This window comes from Rhynchophorus ferrugineus, unplaced genomic scaffold (genome assembly GCF_030347505.1).
Source record: "Rhynchophorus ferrugineus isolate W39M unplaced genomic scaffold, kcgeb_rfMv2 rfM3, whole genome shotgun sequence".
Lineage (NCBI taxonomy): Eukaryota > Metazoa > Arthropoda > Insecta > Coleoptera > Curculionidae > Rhynchophorus > Rhynchophorus ferrugineus.
Genome location: NW_027472582.1, coordinates 37,256,271 through 37,282,182, shown reverse-complemented (window position 1 = coordinate 37,282,182; position 25,912 = coordinate 37,256,271). Strand labels below are relative to the sequence as shown.

The 25,912-nt window shown below is 29.3% G+C and overlaps 1 protein-coding gene across 1 annotated transcript in view; it reads left to right on the top strand.

Moving 5' to 3' along the window:
• The first annotated feature begins 7,124 nt into the window (after window positions 1–7,124).
• The window catches only part of LOC143193683 (uncharacterized), a 69,496-nt gene continuing 50,708 nt past the window's right edge, over window positions 7,125–25,912 (top strand). The window contains exon 1 of the mRNA XM_076400004.1: window positions 7,125–7,263. The gene's annotated coding sequence lies outside the window, so the exon portion shown is untranslated. The remainder of the gene's footprint in view (window positions 7,264–25,912) is intronic.

The following is a 25,912-nucleotide window of genomic DNA, read 5'->3' as shown; positions in this document are numbered from 1 at the left end:
TGGTTATTTGGTAACTATATATTAAATAAAAAATTAAATAAACAATTCGACGGCGTGTGGATATTTTGTGAAATTTATATTATTCTTTTATGTTAGTATTCAGTCTTGTACGATAATACATTGTTAAAGCTTATGTATGATACAAAAGGGGCAAGTAGATGTTCGCAACACCCGTAGAGGCAATATTTATTCCACTTTTATATTAAAGGGTTTCGATACTAAATTCTTATGGGAAGTTAGACGATATCTACATAAAGAACTTGAGAGCATGTTTACCAAATATCGGGGGATTTGACCCTGCTAGACTTCTTCTTGTGCAGTTTTCGCAAGTCAATAAACCGCAGTCAACTTATCAGTTAAGGTTAACTTATAATTAGGCTATTGCTCTAATTAAGTCAGAGTTATGCGGTATCGTAATTAAATATTGATTCACTAATATCCGTGACATCGTGAGAGGTACCTATGAAAAATTTCGTTAATACCTCAATCACAGCACATTTCACTCCATTTCACATTAATCCGCTGTTGTTAAAAGTTTGTATTTATATTATTGTTTTGTTTGGTTTCATTCGACAAAATCAGATACTAACTACATTCTGTTTGTTACTATTCTATAAAATATAAGTTTTTGGTTCAATTTTAATTTAATTATATTTTGGCACTGTTTTCTGTTGTATAATAAATTCGATATATTATAGAGCTGAATAAACTTTGAAGGATTTACACTAGCAGATAACTTATCTCTTATGTATGGTTTACACTAGTTAAAATTGCAATTTTAATCATTAAAATCATAATTTGTATATTTTGCTGAACATTCACTTACATCCGAAATAATTTTTTTAAAATTAATCTAGTTTTTATCAATTAATCACAAGCAAATAATAAATAATTACTGAAGGAGATTTAAATACACAAAGTTTGGCCGCAGTGGAGTCAACTGCATATATTTTAGTTGTTTAGGCTTTTTTAATAGGCAAATATTTTCGTATTAAACGTGAAAAGTTGGTAAAACATATATTAACAAAATTATTTTTGTAATTTTCTACAAATTTCTCCACTATTTCTGACAACATGATAAAACCCTGTCGAAACAGCGATATTGATTTGGCAGTGATCAAATCATAGATTCAGTTTCGCATGTTTTCAACATTTCTGAACTATGTCAAACAATGCTATGTTTGGGCGGAATGCTGATTACAGCGAAACTGCCCGTTCCAGTTGCAACATATCTTTTGCAGCAATCTTTCACATCCCTTGCAAAGCTCGGCTACGTTCATCGTCATGCAAGAATGTTCGACCTTCCGTCGGTTACTCTATATTGATAGTTTTTCTTGCAACAATACGCCGCTCAATTTGTTTAACTGACATCGGTAGACATTTTCGGTAAAAGTTTCATTCGGTTTTAGTACCTAATAATACATTGTACCTTGGTGATCTGGCCATATGTACAGCATATATGGACTTTATGGACATAAAAATTCCTCTTGCTTGTCCATAAGCATAGCTCTCCCGAACTAACCCATGACTAGTGAATCACTTTTTGCTTTTATAAGTCATGCCACGACGATATTGAAATACTTCAAAATATTATTTATTGACCGTTCTTGCGGTGGCCATTTTCTCTCCTTTTCCATTTCCCATTCGTTTGTATAAGAATATAGTTGATTAATCAACTTATAATTTGTCTGAAAGTTCGATTCATTGATTTCGAACCTTGGCACTGGAGGTTTTTCTTTGCCAATAACACGAAAATCACTAGTATTAAATCGATAAAACCACAACTGACATTTGGAATAAAATGCAGCAGCTTCTAAATGTGTTTGGTGGGCTTCGGCGGCAGATTTTTTAAATCAAACAACAAATATAATGAAAATCAAAAATGCAATTTTGAGCATTCCATGAGTACCATGTCTATAGGCTGGACAACTCGATAGCACTAAATAAAAAATCATGTATGTACAAAAACGTTAAAGCCATCGATTTAACAATTAGGTTAGGTTGGCTAACAGTTGTTTACATCGATAATTCGTGTTTTCATCATTATTTATTAACAGAATTCAAATTGTTACCATAATAAAGTTAAAGTAGCTAATATATTATTTTATATATCTTACTTTTATTACAATTTATCGGCACATGTTTTATTAAAATTTCTACATTTTATATTTATTGCACATAAGTTGTAAATACTTTTTGTTATACTGAATTATTTATCACTGTTAGTAATATTTACTTGAAGATTAGTTATTTATTGGTTATATTGTTATATATACATATATATATATATATATATATATATATATATATATATATATATATATTATATATTCTACCAAATCTATGTTCATTCTAGGACAAGACTGGATACTATAAATAATGTTAAATACATTATGTTGAATAACTTTCGATTAAAAAATTAAGCGTGCTTACTTTGATAGCTGACAGTGTACTAGATAATACTTTTTTTTCTAAATATAAATTAATAATAATAAGGAAACAAGAAGTAATATTGGCTATAAACTATAGAGATTCATATAGCATATAACACGACTCTTTAATAATGTCAAACAAGTTAGTGTATATTTTAACAAGACAAAAAATCATTTACTCCGTAATCAAATACAACAATACACATGCTTCCTACAAAATAACAAGATGGTGATTCGAACAGGTGATAATAAATAAATTAAACCCGACAAGCTTTACACTATTATATTTAAATCCAATTCAACCTTGATTGTCCTTTCAGATAAAAGTAACGAATTTCCCTCGCATATTGATTAACATTGAGGTGCTACCGTAATAAATTTTCCCTTGCAATTCAGGTTTCTATTTAAAGGATTTAAATATTATTACTGTTTATAAGAGGGCCATGATACTCGGTATTCTACGACTGTTGCAATCTGCATACGTCATTCTTGGTCATTTAATGATATATCATGGCTATACATAAATCCGTGATGGTAAAATTTCCAACAATTATTGTAGAAAGGGATCTTATCCCGGATTTGGTAATATAAATGTATCTTCACGATATAACATAGTGTATGGGTGATATAGTCTCCGAATATTCATATTATATTATATAATATGATGGTTGCCTGAGAAGTACATTGTATTGATGTGCAATAAAGGTTTTATGCGAACTTATTTATAAAATGTATTTTATATTTAAGGTTTTTATATTATTAGGGTTTCGATTCACAAAAAAATACAAATCGCAAGGATGACAGTAACAATTTAGACAATGATTTTGCGGAACTATTTTTTCTATATCCGAAATAAAGATTTCAGGAGCAAATTGTTTACATATATATGGTAAGTATTTTCAATAATGTACGCAACACGAACTTGAATAATAAAAACATTTTTTAAAATACATATTGTCGTTTGTAACTGAATTTGCAGTTGGTTATTCAATATTTTATTATATAAAGCCTTGATATACTATATTTTAATATTTCTGTCTTTTTGCATATTCTTTCTAATATCACAAAATTTACTTTTACACGTGGCAATGACTTACAAAATAACACACGCACATACTTGGGAGTATTTTTGTAGACAGCCATTTTTTCAATATGACTCTCTTGAAAGTGGATTTATCAGTAAATTTTCTCGCCATTTCATAATTAAATTGCATTTCAGAGCAACAAATTTCCTGAGCTAGATCATGTATTACCGCTCGGTACTATATGCGATTTATATTTGATAGAAGAACTATATTCCGACCACTTTTTCTCTCTTATCACAAAAATATGACTATCCATTTGACGGCTGCTACCTTTATACTTACTGCCTTCGACACAAAATATATGTCCATAAGTTTACTTAAGTTCTCATAATCTGAAAATAATTGATGGGTTGCAACTTTTCTAGTTCTAAGTAATAATTTGGAAAACTTTAGGTATGAATTAATTATTGATCAAATGTCCTTTTTCAACTTCCAATATTCAACAATCGTTTTTGGAAATATTCAGTGAATATATCATTCTGTATTTATATTCACATGACGGTTTTATCTGTTTTTAAAGCCGATTTCTGTACATTAAATGTAATTGCATTTGCTCTACGTTCTTTGAGTTTGATTTTTTAATAGTTGACATTATAAATGATGCATACTTGGTTCAAAATTGTAATGGAGAAAGGGAAGGAAGATGTGGTGCTGGAAATTATACCTTACATATCGGGTGGTTTCTACTTTTATTGATTGCAAAAATAAATATTTTGCATAGTTAATAATAGAAATTGGTTGGACATAGTTTTTCCAATCTTTATAATTTTTAATTTTTATTATACAATCTACTAAAATTTCTAATATGGTTTTAAATAAATACTACAGATAAGGTATTTGTTATAACTATATTAAAATACTAGGTTGCTTATACATGAATAAGTATAGATTTTTAAAATAATATTTGCTGAAATTAGAAAAAGTATAAGAATAGTTTCTGTTTTTTTAATATTAGTATTTTTAATCTTGTTTTGGAAAATTAGATTACTATAATATTTAATTGGTTTGTTCGGCAGCCATACAGGCTTCCTTCTACTCGCGGTACTGGCTCTAAATATCTATTTACAAATATAGATATATATATATATATATATATATATATATATATAATTAATTAATAATATGTAATAAGTGTTATTATAATTAACCAAAGGAATCTGAAATGAATATTTCTTTAAATAATTTTGTCAATGTTAGTGTCAACAATTAAAAAATCAATCTCAAAGAACGTAGAAGAAATGCAATTAAATTGAATGTACAGAAATCGGCTTTAAAAATAGATAAAACCTTCATGTGTATAGAAATACATAATGATATATTCACTGAATGTTTCCAAAACAAATGTTGAATATTGGAACTTAGAAAAGGACATTTGATAAATAATTAATTGATATCTAAAGTTTTCCACATTATTACCTAGATCCAGAAAATTTGCGAGTGGACGTGTTATAGCAGTAACTGAATATATTGATACTAATGCTATCAATTGCACCATAAAACATAATATAATACGAGAAAATAACCTACGTGCATAAGGTTATCAATACTGTAATGAATCAAGACAAAGTTGAAAATTCAAATTCTTAAAGTTACTGGGTTTGACAGGCAGGTTCAATTCACCATAACTTTGCAACTGTATCCGACTTTCACTGAATCGGAGGTACAATTTTAGAAAGAAAATTTTAAGATGCTCTATTGTTACGAATCCCAATGATACCTACAGATATGCGAGTCAAGGTCAAACACTTACATTTTCCGATGTGACTCGCCTTAGTAATGACCAACTAACAAGTCCCAGAAATAAAAATTACTAATATACGATAACCTATTAGGAAAATACGTACTTATTTATATGGTGAACCATATGATGTCGTTTAATCACACTTCGGGAAACCATCTGACTTATTCGTATACTCACCAAATGTAAAACTCAAAAATATTGTTTGCAAAAGGACACAGGTCTGTAAAAGGATTCTAAGCGCTGTTTAAGTTTTCCTACATAATCCTTATATTGTTGGGTTTTCAGAATTCCAAAATCACTTAATTTTTGTGACATGACATGTTTCTTGGTAATTTGAATAACTATTAATCTACCAAACCACACATAATTATTGCATCTAATATATACGTTCACTAGCAGAAACTAAAATGTTCTTTTTCGCGATGAGACTCGTCTTTGTACATTTTAGCTTGTGGGGAATATCCGCAAGGTCTCTCTAAACAGTAGTCTGACAGCACTAAGACGTACCATTTTCCTCGGTATTTCTTCCTTCATATGTTGTTGAAATCGTTCATCTTGTTCTTCATTCATATTTCCCAAAATTTCTAGAATAATCAAGATGGGAATGAAGAAAATATACTTTTAGACTCATTGGGTAAGCCTTTAAGCCTGAAGTTTTAGCTGTAGAAGCCGTAGCTTGTAGTCTGTGCCGTTTCGCTGAAGTGTAAACCGAAATTTTTGTTAGTGCATTGAAAATATTGAGTTTTGCACCGAGTAAATGACATTTGTGAGAAGTTTTACTTTTTCACTTCAATTCGAAGAATGAGGCGGAAAAGTTGTTGAAAGAATTTAAGAATTGAAGTTTATATTTACCATGCTCTATCGATTTTAGTATGTAAATACTGGTTTAGATGTGGTTAAAACACGTGGATTTGAAGGCACTACTCAATAATACCATTTATTGGGTTTACTATCGACTTCAGTTGATATGTTTAACCCGAGCAGTGCGCGAAAAATGGCCGTAATATAAGTAAAGACACAACAATGTTATTATTCAACTATACAAAGCTCGAATTCACGTTGCAAAACCGGTGAAAACATATTTGCAAGGCATTAAAACAGGAATTGCCACCACACCCGGTGTATTCACAGACCTTGTTCCTATTGTTTATTATTTATCCTGACCTATGGGTCGTAACCTGTCTGAGCAGCACTTTATTTCCTATAAATACAGAAAGATGTATCTCCTTTGGTATACTAATAATATTTTGAATTAAATATATTGAACCGATTTTTCACAATAAAGCTTCTCATTCAGAATACTTTAAGATTTATTTATAGGCCTAATAATATAATATTTATTTTATCCGACAAGAAAAACTATCCCAGTCAAGCCAATAAGCAGGCTGGGTAAGACTGGATATCTTCTAGAATGTAAGTTGGTCGTTAAGCAACAGGTCCAACCACTGAAAAACTCAAGGAGTTGCCGTGGCTAAAATTTACAAATATAAATACATACGTAACAGGTTTAATATAGAAATGAAATTGTCATTTTCTCATTTCAAAAGTTCATTTTATTAATTAAAAAAAAATAACTACAACTTTTAGAAATTTGAATAATTTTTGGTCCATTGTGTATAATTATTACATACTTATATTAATTTGACAGCTTTATTGGTTTCATATAACTAGCGAAAATATTTTTTAGTGATTAAAACAAAAGATAATTGTGATATATAAAAAATCATATTTCTGTATCAAGACACGCAACGCAAAATCATGTTAACGAAAGAAGCGGATCGTACCGTCCAGGATGCGTCGACCAAGGCGAAACGATCGCGACCGTCAAGGAATCCCGCCGACGATCGGAGGTGGGCATCGCCGTACCATGACTCAAAATGTAAAAGATGAACCGCGTATAAAAACGAACATCCTAATTCGCCAGATTCAGTACCCATACTCAATCAAGTGAGAGTGTTCCGAGATCGAGGTGTGCAACAGGTTCAACATTTTTTCTCTTTTCATTGTAAGTACGAGATCACACGTACTTGGACTGGACTATCATCATCCTGCGCGGTGCCCTTCGTGCTGTTATTGTGTTGACAACGGTGGTGGTGGTGGGGGGTGAAACAGTGACAAAGGGGGGTTAAAATTAGTGCCCAAAATGGATGCTGTATTGAAACTTCTAAAAATTATTGTGATTAGAATATATACCTAAACCAGAAACTACATAATTAAATATCGAACGAATATATTGTAAAATTCAAAAATAAACAGTTTGTAAAAAGGGTGTTTATTATTTTGATACAATACCACGAAACCTTAATAAATTATTTCCCATGTTTCAGTAAAAACATTTATTCCACTACTATTATCTCACATTTTTTAGAAGTTTCAAACAGTATATTTAAGTAAATTACATTAAAATTACGCATATTTTGAAAGGGCTACATTTTAGATTTTCTAAATTTTCAGTTAAACCAAAAACATTCATCTAGCATTAATATTACATGTCTAGTTTCAATGTTCACGTTGTGTAACAGTAATAAAATTTAAACGACATAGAGTATTAAACATTTGTCATAGCCGTAAACAATTCTACTCAAGAGTCGTTATACAAGAAATATTAACGCTTTGTTCAAAGTAACAATACTTAAAATGAAATATTAAGAAAGCTATGATAAAACATAATGAAACATAGTTCCTGAACAAAAACTAACGTTTTACCCTCTTGTCACTGTTTCTAACCATAAAATTAAATCATTTAACTAAACTGATGTAACAATATCAAGTTAGTAATTTTGCTTATTTGTATGGAACATTTTATTTAATATTTTTAATTTAATTGTTGCATTTAATTAAAGCATTTCTAACATTGTTCTTATTAAGTAGGATAAATTACAAGATTATTTTCGGCATCGCTTTCAAATATTGCGTATTAAAAAGAAAGTAGCAGATAGTAGTGATCAAAATAAAATCCTATAAGAAATTAATTTATAGGACCATGAATAGGCTCACACCAATTATATATCAGCTAGTACCATATAATCAAAATAACATTACAAGCGTTCCAAATGAGTGAATTATGTCTGCTTCCATTCATGTGGTCGACATCTTTTGCATCATACAACTACTATAAAGTTAATATTAATGATTATACGGCAATTTTTTATATATATAAATATAATTAATGATACAATAAAATTGTACTGTTTATGTTTCGAAATGTTCACATAGGTTGCAAAAAAAAACATCAAACGTACACATCTGTTCGAAAACAATTTAACGGTGGGTTAATGGTTGAATTATATGCTGCAATTCGCAGGCCATTACCAAACTAAGCATAGATTGGTTCAGGCGATAGTACTCAAAGGCGAGAAACGTACATCGTAATGTTTTACTATCATTGTTTCACTTGTTTTAGAGTGGGTTTGATGGTGAACAAAACGGAAATTAGATTATATCATTAAATTATATTTATATATGGGTTCAATAACGGTTATAAAAATACAAAGGGTGTTATTATGATTTAAATAGTTGTCAGAAGGATCTTAGCAAAAATATATTTGAAATGAAACTATTATACTAACTATTGAACTAACATTATTATGTTTAATAAGAGTTGTGAGCTTTGTTTTAGATAATTGTTTATATTATTATATTTTGAAGTATTGTAAGGATTAGTATTGTAAGTATCATTTATTTCAATGAACACTGAAAGCGACTGGTGCGATAAAGCTTCTCATTGTTGATTATAGAAACAATCTTCCTGATTTTATATTGATGACGAGTCCACTTTTTAACTTTTTTATTCGAAAATTATTTTTCTGTCAAGTGTATTATAATAACTTCATATAATATATTGAACCCAGTATTAACACGCTTTTATTAATGAAACATATTAGCCGTAGATTTTCAATGAAGACACGTATAAATTTTATTGTATTATAATATAGTGCTATAAAAATATCATCTTCATCAAAAATATCTAAACTTAATAAAAAGTAACACTTAATGATCTTTGATATAAATGTAGTTAGAGAATATCTCAAAAATAATATATAATTATCTTTCGTCGAATCGTCAACATTTTTTAGTGCACATTTTCCTTTGTTGGTGAAAATTTTTCGTAATTATTATTAGTGTCGTATTTTACGTAACATATTTAACTCTTAGTTGGGCAAGATGTTTAATATTTCGAAGTGAAAATGTTAAGGACAGTTTATACTAGCGTCTGTAGTATTTTTTAATAAGATAATAGTTGGGTTTTGACCATTGTTTAATTTCAATTAATTCTCTGAGATGAAGATACTTTCATGAATAACATGACATTTACTACTAACTTTGCTGATTAAAATTTTACTGTTTAATTGTCATTTCCACATCTACATGTTTAGTAACAGGTAATTATAACCAAGGTACTCCCTAGCAGGAACCATATATGCCTAGACCTAAATTAAATTCTGTCAGATTTTTTATATTAAACTTGAAGTTTTTCATGTATATTAGGATTCACATTCTCTCTATATGCTGGATATATTTCTTTAATGAAATATATTTACTGAAGAGCTATTTGATACCCGATTAAGAATTACAGGATTTTCTCCAAATCTCCTAATATAATCTCTTTCAATTTTAATTTAATGTAAATTTATTGAAGAACATTATATTTAGCATAAATTATCGTTATGGTAATGTCTCACATCTTATGTAAGCTATTATAAATATTCATCCTTAAAACGAGCTGATACAAAACTAGTTTCTAGATTCAAAGATATTTTAATACAGATGCTTGGATTCCAGAGGTTGTAGTGTATTAATATTTTAGTGCAAAACATAAAACCAACTTTCGACTACATGTTGTATAATATGTGTATATGATCTGAAAGAATAAGGTACTGAAAGGCGTTGGCGTTTTGTTTCGCCAGATTTATTAGCTGATTGTTTTATGAGCTGTTAAAATCTGTTGAAAATATTACAGTCGATTGTTATACAAAAAAAAAACAATTAAACGTATGAAATTGATATGACAATACATATTAAATAATTGTCTTAAAAATATTTTTCTACGATTGCTTCATCGATCCATCTTTGGTAACGTTAATCTATCACAAAAAAATAATAAAGTGAAAATAATCAGTAGCATTATTAAACTTATGTAAAATAAGTAATTAACTTTATCAGATTTGATGTAGCACATTCAAATGTTATCCTGTCTAAAAAACTAGCCTTTAATCACATGACTCGTCTAATTCGACAATGGCAAAAAGGAAAAGTTGAATTTTATTATTTAATTATAATGGTTTGGTGCTACTACAACGAGTGTGCTGTTTTTTTTATTTCTTGATAGACTTCCATTTCTCCGGGCGCTCCGAAGAAAAAAAAAACTGGAGATAAAAAGCGGCATGTCTACTTTCGCCTATCGGTCGAAAAGAACCTCGATTCTAATTAAGATAGTACGATTTATTTTGGCAAATAAATCAAACCGAGGTACGAAATGTAATCGCTCTAGTCATTGGAGATGATTGATTTGCAGTTTAACAGCTGAAACGATTGCAATTTTAACCAGTCCGTTTCCATTAATATAATATTTTCATTATATATGAGATTCATATCAACGTAAAAATCAACAGTCGACAATTTGTCGAATAATTGATTTGAAAATTATTTAAAATTTACTCAACTCATTGACTGTTGATGTCTCCCAGCAAAACGTTTAGAGCTTTATGAATAATAATTTTTAAACAAATAATTGTATTAATATCCTTAAGTTTATAACCGTAAGTATTCAGTATAATACTAAGTTCGTTTCTGTCTGCTATGGCAACGATATGTCATGAATTATTTTCAGTTTAAATATGTTAGATTCCTGATATATTGCAAAAGGTGATTAACTCACAAGCAGTAAAAGTTTGCCTTCATATTGTTGCATTATATTTGCTTAGCGGAATTCGTACTAAACAAGTACGATGGCATTTGGTATTAACATAAAATATTCCACTAAGTGCATACACACTTCTTGAGTAACATTATTTTAAACAAATTTACGCTATATATATATATATATATATATATATATATATATATATATATATATATATATATTTTAATGTTTGTTGTTTATAAATGAAGTAAGTATAATTCTGATTTTGATTACCTATTACGCCTTAGTAGTTGTAATAAATGCTAATTACATTAATATATTTTATATGCATTTAAACCTAAGAGATTTGCATGTTTACATTTTATAAATAACTAAAGTATGTTACTATATATTTCTGCACTGAATTTAATTTCTGATAGAAATCAACTAAATACAAGTTTGTTTAACTCTTTGTTAGAAACTATAGGATTGATTATTATATAATGAAATATTAAATTTATTCAATAAGCAGTAAATGAATAGGAATAAATGAGCTAATCATTTGCTAGTAGAGAATTTTAGTGGTAATCATTTTTGAAAGCAATCATTAAAATATATTTATTCAAGTAGTTTATTTTCTGCTAAGAATGATTAAATTCAGTTAATTTTGAAATCCTAGCGCTAAGGGATGCGACGATACTTCCAATGCGACAGACATGGGATCTCGAATTTAACTTAGGGTGTAATTATTTTTTGCATAATTTCCCATTATCTACGTAACCCAGTAACAATGCTGGATAGTACCTAATTTATTCTGAGTTGGTTCCTAAATAGATTACTTGCCAGTCTGTAAATTTAATATTGAAAAACTTGTTTTGAAACTATCGTACTTTTTAAGATAATATTCAAAAAAAAACTCTGGAATATATTTCAACACATACATGCTTGTATTATTTAAATTACAGTTATAGTTAAGGTGATTGCTCTTTTGTTGGACCAATTTTCCACATCATCATATACAATGTTTTGTATACTTTTAATAAATAAAATAAAATAAGAGTAGTAATACTAGAGTTTACCTCTATTTTTAAGCTAAATAATACAGTTGGTTGCCTTTTATTTTCTCCTGCAATTTAAAGACCCAGGTGTAATGTTTTCAGTCATATCAATGGAGTACATCAAATATACTCTTTATAGTTTATTTATTGAAAATTATTACTGTATTTGTGATTTCGTTTGACTTTTCATTTGGGCTCCTTTTTTATTTAACTTTTTTCTTTCCTTCACTTATTGATAAATTTGTCTATTTTACAATTATTTGGGCTATATAGCCCAAAGTAGCAGTGAACGAAATATTAGATTAAAATAAATGATATTTTTAAACATTTCTGTTCAATATTTTATTTGCTTTAGAATGCTGTAACATATTAAAGCTAAATTATTAAATTAATAATAAATAATTAAAAGCTAAAGCTTAAATGCGGTAATATTGCGAAGTTATGGCGTCTTATTTTGGAATAACTTGAGATCACTTTTACTTTAAATGTCTATAGTAAATAATTAAATATATAGACTATATATTGTGATTCGAGTTATTTGAAATTATTATCTCGAATATTCTTACTTTCTTTTTCTGGCACTAAGTCTGTACAAATATTTTTGAGAATGTTTTATATTCTATACTGTAGATAGTTACGCAAATAATGATATTCACAAGGCTTATATAATTTATAATATAGCGATTTTCATCTATAATGTAATATTTGATTAAAGTTCGCACTGACTCTTAAAATATCTTGTGAACTAAAATATATGCAAACATATGTTTTTGTAAAATAATAAAAAAGTCAATAAGAGTAAAAAGTAAATATAAGTAAACATGCAAGCCCTTGAAATTTTAATAAATTTCAATGTTCTCACCAATCAAATATTACTAAATAACTATCTAAATTGACGCAAAAATTTTAACGCTAAGCTAGAATCAACCTTTGTCAAAAATATTTACCATCGCACAGAATCAGATATAAATCAGCTTCATCTAGAATTAGTTTGCTTATGATCGCGACTGTATATGTGATAAAATTATTCGAAATTTGTCTGGTCCCCAAACGTTCGCAGCCTTGAGAACCCTTTCAAAGGCGAAATGTCAAAAATTAACAGGTGTTTCAATATGATACTTAGTAACAGAAGATGATATTCAACAATACTTAAATAACCAGTTTGTTTGTATAATCGCCGTTAAAAGGTTGGTAGATATGTTTTGAAATGGTAGGTTTTTTTTTCGATTACAATGAGTCTTACTGAAAATTAATTAGAGAGTTTGAATAAAAATTGCAAAATGCCTCTCAATGATTGATGAACGGAAATTACAAACAAAAGATTAAGAAACAATTTAACCTTAGTTTAATGCTAAGATAGTAAAATTATTCTGAATTATTTTACTTACATTTGGCTTCGAAAATATTTGGCATCTCTAATAACAAACGCGTATATTTTAAGTTATAGTTGAATTAACTTAACATGTTCCACAATTATATTTTTTTCAATCCAAAAACCAATATAAATAGTGTCTTAAAGAATCCATTTTGTTGGCATAAAATAGGCTATTTAACACACTAAGTATGATCTGATTTAATTCAAATTTGTGACGCTTTGTTGGAGAACTTTTTTTCTTTTGAAGGATGTTATATTTTGTTATCCTTATAGAAGCCCTTTTGCTTATTGTCAAAAACCTGAAACAGTCGATTTTAACAAGCCATTACTGTGATTTTTTAAACAAGTTAGTTCACTATTGAACAGATGATGTCAGCTATTTCTATAATGTTCTGACGAGTCGCTATTGATGTGGTTTCGCGGTATTCAATTGAAAATTGAAAATTATTGGGAATTGAAACCAATAGTTCACAATACATGCTCGTTCGAGTTTAGCCATTGGGAAGCTGCTCATAGCATACGATTTCTTGTTTATTTCACTAAAGGGCTAGCAAAACCTTTTTGTCGTAAGTGACACACCTTTGATCGACAGTCGCCATCCGTTTTAGAAATGGTTCGATTTTGTTAAGAATCAGCAGCGAGCTACACCTGGGAATTTAATGCACGACGTATTTTGGTTTAACTCATGTGGCGTCCATATATCCAACTTATTTTTTTATCCAACTATTTCCCAAAGATTTTATTTTCACGATTTAATTCACACTTCATCCAAATCAAAACTTATTCACCATGTCCAGGTATCATATCATTTTGATTGAAATGTTAGTAAATGTATGTAGTTGAAATCTTTTTTTGGTAATTTTAGGGGTATGAAAAAATATTTTTTATTAAGAAAATAGCAGTACAAGCAAAGATAAGTATTTATTAGCATATTCGTAGCAAGATGCAATTATATTGAAAATCTATAATAAACTTACTTTAAATAGCTAATAGCAATATATACCACCAGATATCCTAATTGTAACTACGGAATGTTCATCCATTTTTTATATTTTATTATACCCGAAATCCGAATACAAATAGTTATGTTATTAACTTTTTTATCGAGCTATTAAAGACGTTATGTAGCTAATAAAGCTTCATGACTACATTATGATAATTGAGAAAAATTTAATTATTATTAATTAGTGCAACAGTTAAATATAAAATGTTTAATATTTCATTCTTGTCGCTGGTATATAACTAATTACATATGTACAGCATTAACGTTATTAAATATGTATGTATTTCTACATAATGATTAACATAGACATAATAATTTTTCATTTTACATCCATTACATTGCAACACGCATTAAGAATTAAGAAAAACCGCATTACTTTCTTGAATGGTGGGTGAAATGTAAAACTGTCGAAAATTTTACCAAAACTTTCACCAGTCGATTAAAACGTTAGGGGTACTTATTTGTTCATTTAACTTCCTACTATGTAAATGCTGAACGTATTCGAAATTGGAGTGATATAAATTTAGAACACGTACTTATGAAGGTCGTTCTATTGTAAATAACTTGTGAAGGCATCATCGCGTAACCTCAATAAATTGTTTCTTCTGCGCGAACAAGTTTTCTTCTGTGGTTCGGTTTATGTTGATAGTATAGAACATGGGAATTGAACCACGATTAAATGTTGATTAATAAATTATGTCTACATTTTACCTGAAGAAATTGATTTGTCGTCATGATTTTGATCGTTTTACTATTTCAACAAATTCCGAAACACTTTTTAGAAACATGACAATGACGAAAAGCTGATTTTGGGAAATAAGTTGAATTAATTCGTAAGTTGATTCACTAATTTTATCGAAATCGTCATCAAGAATTACCTATAATAAAACTATTAAATAATTTGTTTAATTTTCTAGGACAATTGAGTAAAGAGATGTCCACCTAAAGGTCTTAATTAGTCTTGACTTGTTTAATCATGCCCAAATACATTCCACGATCGTTTCGAAAAAATAAAAGGCATCAACGTATTTATGGATATAATTGAAATTAATTAGCCCATATATGGTTCAAACTCATTTATAGACATATTTGTCCTTACAGTTTAGTTTTTGTTTTAGATTTATTCCCTTTTAATCTATATGTATAACTTGAAGTACGACACTTAGATTATTTTTCTTGGAATCGATATCCGCAATCCTATATTTTACTATGTGCAAATTATAATTGCCAAATTGTAATTCCCCTACATCGCTTTGATGTTATTTGATGAAGAGTCATTGAAGAACTTCTTGAATAGTGAATTTTGTTGCTTGGAAATGTGAGTTTTGTTATTAACTGGAACATTAAGTTAACTCGGTTGCCATTTACGCATACTGGCTATATAATAACCTGAACTAGTAGAATATTAGTACGACAATTTTCTAATTGTGCTTTAAATTTATTGAAAAAATTGCTTAGGGGGCACCCGGGTTTGAACCGGGGACCTCTCAATCTCCAGTCGAATGGTCTACCACTGAGTTATACCACCATGCCAGCAAATTCGGCACTATACATAAGAAAAAAATATATTAGCAACATGTACTTGATAATAAATTGACCTTAGCTGTTTATATATAGTAAAGCAATATGTCCAGGCACAAGTTGTTTTCTGTATGTATAAGTAATTACATATAAAAATTAACTCATTCGTCATATATTATATTAACTCTTTTTTGAATCATATATGCTATTCATTAGTTAATCTATTATCATAATGAATAACAACTTGGTTAAATATTGACATCACACACCAGTTATTTTTTAAGCACCATTCAAATATACCGAAATGTCAACTAAAATTTGGAACGTTCATCAAGGATGTTATTATAGACATTTCTATTTAAATAGTTGCTTTGCTATGTTACATAATAGTTAAAAATGTTGTGATTTGCCATTTTAGTAGAATAATCTGATCTGCATATTAAAAATATGTTTTAACAAATTTTATTTATATGATATATTATTGTATTTGCATTTCTTTAACTGTTTCAAGATCTCCATTACTGAAATAATTTATGTTATTCTATATGCTATTGATGTTTCGATTAAGAATTCTTAAAATTGTTATATTCTATCTGAACATTCGAACGCAACTCTTAAAATACTAATAAGAAAGAATTAAAACACAGTTAACTGACTGAAATAGTTAAAAGTCGTTAGCAACCTTATATAACCATTAATATACTGAAAATGTTTGTTATGAACTATATGACAGAATATATATCACTTTTAATGCCATAATTTTGGAGTAAACTGGAGTAAGTTTCTAAAACTGGAATGCAATAATTTATAAGGCGCATAATCTCCCCATTAACATATGTTATATTTTGGATGTCAAATTTGAAATGAGGAATAGTAACATGTTAGGTAGTTTTTAATTATACAACACATTCTAGGTTAACAGTTAAGATGACGGAAGATCCGCATACCATCATTTCTGTACAAAGCAAATAGTAGCTTACCAAATACCGATCTTGACAAGGTCGTAAATAAATAATTGCATTAGAATTAGTCATTATTATTGAAGGTGTGAAAAAGTAATTAATAATTTCTGTGGTCTCACTTGTTAAAATTATTTTACAGTTTTTTTTTTTCAAACAAATTATTAAAGTTTACATTGATTACATAAAATTTCTTTATTCAGTTTTATTTTTCACGTAAAACCCGTACGGTTGGTTTACTATAAATTTTAATATTTGTGACAGATCTAAAATTTTACTTCAAATTATTATTATATAGCTGGCATATTGTTAGGCAATTAATATATTCAAGTTTTTATTCTAATAATATTCACATCTCTTATTCGCTATTTAACACATGTATGATATTTCGATTTCGGATTTTCCATACGTACTAACCTTCGGAATATATCTGGTAAATAATATAGCAATGTGACGTGTTAAGTAATGGCTAGTTCTGATGTAAATAGAAAATAACTTTGACTTGACAGTTATGGTAACCCTGCTTGAACTGTGTTAAAATATAGAAAATATATAGCTGGTGCTTATACGCTTGGCTCTGCACAATCTTGACTTTATTTTCAATATATAATATAACTGTTACGATATTATATAAAAACGAATGAAGTTTGGATTAATTATTACATAACATATTCATGGTACTTTTTTTTAGATTTAAAATATAATCGTTAACTTAGTTGGCTTGAAAAAAGTTAAACATAATGATATAGCCTTGTATAAATATATTAGAGATACTCTAAACTGATAAAATCTTTCTTGAAGAAAATCACATCCAAAAGTTTTATCAAAATACAGAATTATTATTTATCCATTGTTTTACAAACAAAGATGATATTTCACTTAATATATTTTCAATTATATAACATTACTAATAGGATATAAAAGTTATTACTATCAAAAATCATGTGGCTCTGTCAAAATTGCTGTCATCTGTACCAAACCGGAGAACTTATTGAGTAATGTGTTATTACTTATATTTATTTTGCATAATATAAATAGAAATAGGAATAAGCAATTCAACAAAACTAAACATAAAATTCTGATACATTTCAAGGAGTACATGATCATAGCCTATCATAGTTTTATAATGTCACATGCCTACATGGCATTTAGAATTTTAATTACTTACGTTTAACCTTTAATATTTCATGAAGTATTTGCAGAACAATGTCTACTTATTAACGGTGGTTAAATAATGTTACCAAAGATGGTATTTATGTAAGATTACTGCAGCACATATATAAACATATGAAACGAATGTGTTTTTTTTTAACCCAATGAATTTCTTTGCATGATATTATCGCCAGTATTTTTGTTAACTTTAAAGTAATGGTTAAAATTATATACGTATAATTCATGTCTCCTAATTGGCTGATATTACTTACATATTAAAATAACCGATTGAGTAAAATTGATATTTTATTTTTGTCATATAAAGTTTGAGGCCAATTCCGTTTTAAATTACGCAGATTGCCAAATCGATTTCTTTCGGTCGCTTGGAAAGTGAAAGCCACGTACGTCTTCGTCTATAGTCCCATCAAGATGCATAAATATTTATAGCGAAGATCTGGTCTGAGGTATTTTGCCATTGTCTGTCGCTCATTGTTTCTAGATTTGCGGTAAATATTGACACCTTTTTAATGGTACTGTGTGTAATGTGATGTAATCCATAGGATGGAAGAAATTTAAGAAGCAGAAAGAAAGATTAATTATATGAGATTTATCAGATTTCAATGTTTACCTTGCATACAAAATAGTTGTTTAATTTGCTTTATTTTTTCTAATAATAATTGTATGTAGCAATAATTGTTTATTATCAAATACAGCTGCGTAAGCAAAGTACAAGTGCCTCATGATTATATGATATATGAATTTAATTGTTCCAGATAATGTTGATAATAATGTTGAAAATATATATTTCCGCAGGTTCGATGAAATGTATAACTTCAATACAATGATTCGATTATCCAATCAAATTACAGTTCTATAATCTATTAATCATTATTCCCGTTTTGATTTTTGGTTGACACTGGAATATATTATTCGGATTTCTTATTTAAGAATATGATAAATTTGATAAACATTTACACTTACCCTGTATACTAATTATATATAGATTTATATTTCCGAGTTTAATCCTAAAATTTTAAATTAAAACAGCGGTCACCAAAAAAATCAATATTTGATTTATTATAAATAATAAAATGAATCTTATAACACCAAAAACGCTTTTTAATAAGCAGATCAAATGATTTAGTTATTATTGTGCTAATATAAAAAGTACTGTTACTAAAATAATAGAAGTTTTATTGAAGTATAGTTGTAAATGTGGGCAATATGCTACTATAATAATAATTTTATTAATTAAAAATTAATTTATCCTTGTAAATATATATTAAAACATATAAATAATCTATTATATATATTGGATGGAACTTAATGATGTAGTATTGCAGATATTGTTAACTTTAACTTTTTATATACATAAGACATTTATTTATGTTGATTAGAATTGATGTTGGCATCTAGTTAATTACGAATTAGGAGTCAAACTTTCACTTTTGTTGCTGAATACTGCTGAATATTTTGGAGACGCTGCATCACATTAGTATTTTTAAATTCTAATTCTGATTCAAAACAACATCTATATTTAGCAATTATTCAACGCAAAATACAAATAAATATTGAGAAATTTCTAATAGGAAATGAAGGCTTTTTATTACAAGTTCATGTATCATTCATGGGTAGTAGAAATTCCAATGGATTGCATTTTAAATATATAACACGTTAGATTTGGCATGTATTTATTAGATACTTGCTTGTTGTTTGATAATCGTTTTACTTAAAATTATTCATTGAGAAATTTTGATAAAATATATTGATCAAAGTGTTTTCCATAAGCGACCCAATCAACCAATTTCCCATTCTTCAGAATTTAAAAACCGTGTGCCAACCAATCCACGTTGCATCCCTCTGAACAAATTGTAGTCAGAAGGAACTATACCTGGCGCGTACGCTGGATGTGCATAACTTCCTTTCGAGCTACAACAAGGTATCCTTTACAAGTTTGCAACATATGGTCGAGCGTTGTCATGCAAGAGGGTAACTTTACGGGTGCTATTGAGTTATTGCTGACTTTTTTTACAACAATATGCTTAATTTTGTACGTTGTTTCTGTTAATTACAATGCGAATTACATGAAATTATCCGGATAAGCGTTAGATTTGCCTTGACTTCTCTTTTTATATACTTAAATGTCAGCAGTAAATGTTTTTCTTAAAGGCGGATATACTTGTCTTCAGCGACTAACCATCGAAATATGTGAAAAATAAATATGACCGTCCTTGAATGACACACGACTGTATTGGCAATAAAACTATTTTAAGTATTGCCTACGTAACTCATAGTTCAGTCTATCTTTCAAACCAAAAAAAATCTTTTAATACATAATTAATTAAAATTTACAAGCTGTCGTTTTCTCCAAGAAAGCCGAATTATACAGGTTTCCAAGAATATTTACGAACAAGTCAGTATATACATGTGGTCATTAATATTCTTTTAGCTTGTAGGAAAGGTAAGGTCTAAACAAATATCGTTCAATATTTAAATTTTCGAAGTATATTAATTTTACTTATATGATTTTTAACAAAACTTTGAGCGTAAAATGGATTTTTATTTTACAATTAATTATGAATGTGGGTATGAGATCGCTTTAATTTTATTTTGAAACTGACAAGATAATTGAAAAACTGGAAACTGTTAAAACGTATGCCTCTTCTAACATGACGTTATTGGTTATTTGCCAGAAGATAGGCTCCATCAACTTCATTTTTAGTACCCTTACAAGGTCTTAATAGGAAATATTTATGAGGTCGCACCTTCCAATAAATAGTTCAGTCACTAAATATACCGAAAGGTTTACGTGATTCAAATCCATATAACAGATCAATAGAAAAGTCCCCGGCCTACCATAGTAAAACACATTTTTTTGGAAAAATTAGTTTTTTATTCAACATTTCACATTCAACATTCAACATTCAATATTTCGATACCATTTTTATAGAACGATTTGTCCTTTGCTTCAAAATTGGCCTCAGTTTCGTCGATCATTCCTTCATTTGACGAATATTTCTTCCCAGTCAGCATTTTTTTTGAGACCTGAGAGCAGTTTTGGTCGCCGGGGGCCAGATCTGGAAAATACGGTGGGTGAGGCAGCAATTCGAAGCCCAATTGATGGATCCATGGATTGGAATTCGGAGTGAAATGATGGAGCTATGTTTCATTCATTGTCACATATAGACGCAAAAACTCGTGTTTATTACGCTTGATCATCTCAAACACTGCTCCAAATCATCAACTCGTTGTTGTTTTTGGTCAAAAGTGAGCTTACGCGGCACCCACTTTGTACAGAGCTTTCTCAAACCCAAATATTCGTGACTAATATGAGGTACACGTTGAGTTGATATCTTTAGAGTGTTTGCTATTTCATTCAATTTCGATTTAAGGTCATTCAAAATGATTTTGCGGACCTTTTTAATGTTTTCGTCGGTAACAACCTCTTTTGAGCGTACACTGCGTTCATCGTCTTCGGTGCTCATTTCATCACGTCTAAACTTAGCATACCAATCCATGATGGTTGATTTTCCTGGGGCAGTGTCCGGAAACTCGGCATCAAGCCAAGCTTTTAATTCAACTGTATTTTTTTCCTTCAAAAGGCAAACCTTTATCAATATGCAAAATTCCTTTTTATCCATTTTTTCACAATAACAAAAGTTGCTTCACTCGAAATGCCATAATTCACAAACTAATGATCCGACAGCTATCAAATTTATACACGCATCTTTTGAAGGTTAGAGCTAATTAAAAAATATATGGATTTAAAAAATTTACCTGTTACACAAATATTATATTGCGCAACTGATAATGGCCCTGATACAGTACTGTGTCTTTACGTTTCACTTAATTGTGCGATTAGTGAGGCGTTTTGTGAAGTGGTTTATATTAGAACGGGTTGACTCGGCAAGATCTTATTATAGTGCCGTTCAATAAGTCGCCAATACTTTCTAAAAAAAAATAGTCGTTTAAAGTGAAATAAAATTTTTTGTGTCTTAAATCTTTCACTTTTCATAACTTATATACGTATGTTACTCTATGTGAATGTCGCATGTCGATGTAGTACCATTATAAAATATACTATACGTGGACTTCAATGACGTTATTGTCATCTTATAATAATCAAAATGCCAAAATTTCGAAACCTATTCGTACATTAGTACGTACTGAAAAATGAGAAATATAAACATAACCGTCCTTCGAAACTGCCTTTACATTCGAACTTGTTGATATTATCATTCGCTAATACTTTTCAACTATACACGTTATTTATAACACTGTTTGTTTTTAACATTTCGTAATAATGATAGCTTTGAAAGGTCATTGTCAGTAACGGGTATCTATTTCTACTTAGGTTTTTTCCTTTTACTAATTTTTTCTATCGACAACTGGACATTGGGCTATGTATATGGGCGATGTAATGATGTTTGAGTACCTGTATGACAATGGTTTTCATTATTTAGTTAATTATTGATATAGGTGAGGCATGTGTAAATTCTTGTCTCTAATGACAGCCTACTTTCCAATTTTGATTGATTGCTACCATTTCTTGTTCTTGTTTATATGGATGAGATTATAGGATAGTGAAACTGTGAGTTACTGGACAACAAATAAGATATAGATATTGTTCTTCATTTTCTTTTCTTCATTTTTTAGTCTGTGATATTTTGGTAAATTTTTTTCTAATATTATTATCTGCATTTCAATTTAGTTATATAAAAGTGATTCTGCAATGTATAACATTATATATATATTGATTCTATATGTGAAAAGTGATTCTAAATATATATATATATATATATATATATATATATATATATATATATATATATATATATAGAATCACTTTTTACAATAATAATAACTAAGGTAAATTAGTTTTTTATCAATTATAAACAAAAGGAATCATTCGTTTAAAGCAAAACCATTAATATCTAGAGTAAAATATAAAATGTAGTATTAGTTATGATACTGAATATGTTCTGCTGACTCCAATAAATTTATTTAGTATTATATAACTTGTCCAATTTCCTCTTACTTAAATGCAGTAAATTGTATAATTTATATCGAAATACTTGTTATGGTTAATTGAGATTTGTACATCGAAACTATCGGATACTTACATGTAAAATGATTTAGTCAATATTTTATATAAAGTGGCTTTCACAGAGATAGTAAATTTACTTCTTGATATAAATAGGTATAATTCAGATAAACTTAATTTCCTCACAAATACATGCTGCATGCAGAATCTGACTGGATCAATGGGATATTTTTGAAGGCACACTATAGAAGTACATACGTGACTGAAATTGTATGTACAATGAATCAGCAAACTATTATTAAATTTATCCAACAGCTTCGCTCGTGTTACTGAGATGTTGTATTTTACATGTGAATAAGGAAAGCCCATGAAATATCATAGCAGTAAAGGGGTTTATTTTTAATTAAGTGTTAGTACATATTTCATTTAAAATATTGAAATTTTAACTCTTTTGTACTAATGCTGGAGAGATATTCCATTATCAGCTCGAACTAGATTTACTTAATTGTTTTCTGCTGCATTTTTTAAAATAATGATTTAACAACTTTTACATATTTTAAGAATTATATCTAGTATTTTTATTATATCTTGTGCAAATATAATGAAAACAATTACACATAAACACATTATATAGCCAAGAATAGCAATTTATTGCCGCAACAGACCGTTGATGATGATGAACTTGGAGAAAAACTAATTAATGCCATAGACCTTTCACTACAAAATGTATATAATTTGGATGATATATGTGCTTTTTTGATGATATATTTACTTAGCCATTCTAACCATTAAAAAGTGAAGCAGTTCAGTTTACGGTATTTTAATTAAACTTGTAGGGTATCATTTCGAAATTATAAAGATCACCACTTTCAATTTCTTAGATTATGATGGCATCATTAATGAGGCAACCGTTACTGAATTCGATAGGAATCACCGGCTAACGTGTTTTCTTCTGTTATTTGTCGGAATTTCCCACTATCTACGCACTATTCGCACGTATAATAGACAGTTGCGTCACTCAAGAACGTCGCTCGACTAAAATTATACGCGATATACCGACGATTACAAATCACCTTAATTAAACGGAACACAATATTATCACGACCCTGGTACTAATTACCAATTAAGGCAACATTTCTGTGTCAGTTTTACTAAAACTGGACCGAAGTTAATATTAAAAATTTCCCTATGCAATTATATAGTGCCGCTTCTAAATTTAGAGTCCTTTAAATAACATAATTTTGTGTTGCCAAATTCAGCGTAGATTCCCTTATAGATTAATGGGCAGAATAATTAATATTAGAACAACAAAAAATATGTTTGAATTATAATATTGGCCTATATATTAGTTTTAAGTGTTTTTTTTTTAATTTGAAGCTTTAATGTGAGAATCCGGTAAAATGCATTTTATTTAAAATTTTATCAATAGATATCCGATACTCTTTCCTATCTTAGAGCTTATTTATGAATTTCATCTCGAAAGAAACAAATACCTTTGAAGCTATTCACGAATCGACACAGTTTTTGGTATCTCCACAAGATATGAAACGCTATTCAAGAAGGTCACGACTCATATGTTGAAACAATTGGCAATAGGAAGAAGCAGAATCTGGAGAAAACGGCGGGTGGGTGGTGGTATAGCACTTTCAAGTATATTTTTCCCTCATTCGCACCATATTATCTAACTTTGCCATGCTCAAGACTAGCATTGTTGTATTTTTGCTCGTATTCCGGCCTTTTTTCGCAACGTGATCAGTTGAAATTTACCAGATGTGTTATTGATGGGTTTATCGAGTAGTGCCTCCAAACACTGGTCTTCAAATATTTTTGTCTGTCCAAAATGCTCTTGTCTTCGGTGTCCAAATCCGCACATTTAAAATATCGAAATTTTAGAATTCCCGTATTGAAATCTATGAAGCATGGTTGTCATATGCTTCACATAGTATTCCATGACCCCTAGCCGCTCTTTTTTAAATTGAAGTAAAAAGTAAAGCTTCCCGCAAATTTGATTTCCTCGGCAAATCGAATTCGAACATTTCTGCTCGAATACTAAATACTGCACACTGATTATAGCGACCCTCCAACTTTTCGATACCATTTTTGTCGTACGATTTGTCCTTTGCTTTAAAATAGGCCTCAATTTTGGCGATCACCTCTTCATTCGACGAAAATTTCTTCCCATCGAGCACTCTTTTGAGATATGAGAACAGGGCATAATCGCTGGGTGCCAGATCTGGAGAATACGGTGGATGAGGAAGCAATTCTAAGCCAAATTCATGGATTTTTGCCAGTGTTTTCATTGACTTGTGACACTGTATATTATCTTGGTGAAGCAGCACTTTCTTTTTATTCAAATGCGGCAGCTATGTAATAATAGTCGCTGTTGATGATCCATCCTTCCTTTTTCAAGGTAGTCAATGAAAATTATTCCATGCGCAGCCCAAAATACAGACCCCACAAATTTGCCAGCCGACTATTGTGTTTTCCCACGCTTTGGACCGGGTTCATCGTATGCAGTCCACTCGGATGACTGTCGATTGGATTTCGGAGTGAAACGATGGAGTCATGTTTCATTCATTGTTACATATCGACGCAAAAACTCGGGTTTATTACGCTTGATCATCTTCAAACACTGCTCTGAATAATCAACTCGCCGTTTTTTTTTTGACCAAAAGTGAGCTTCCGCATGACCTACTTTGC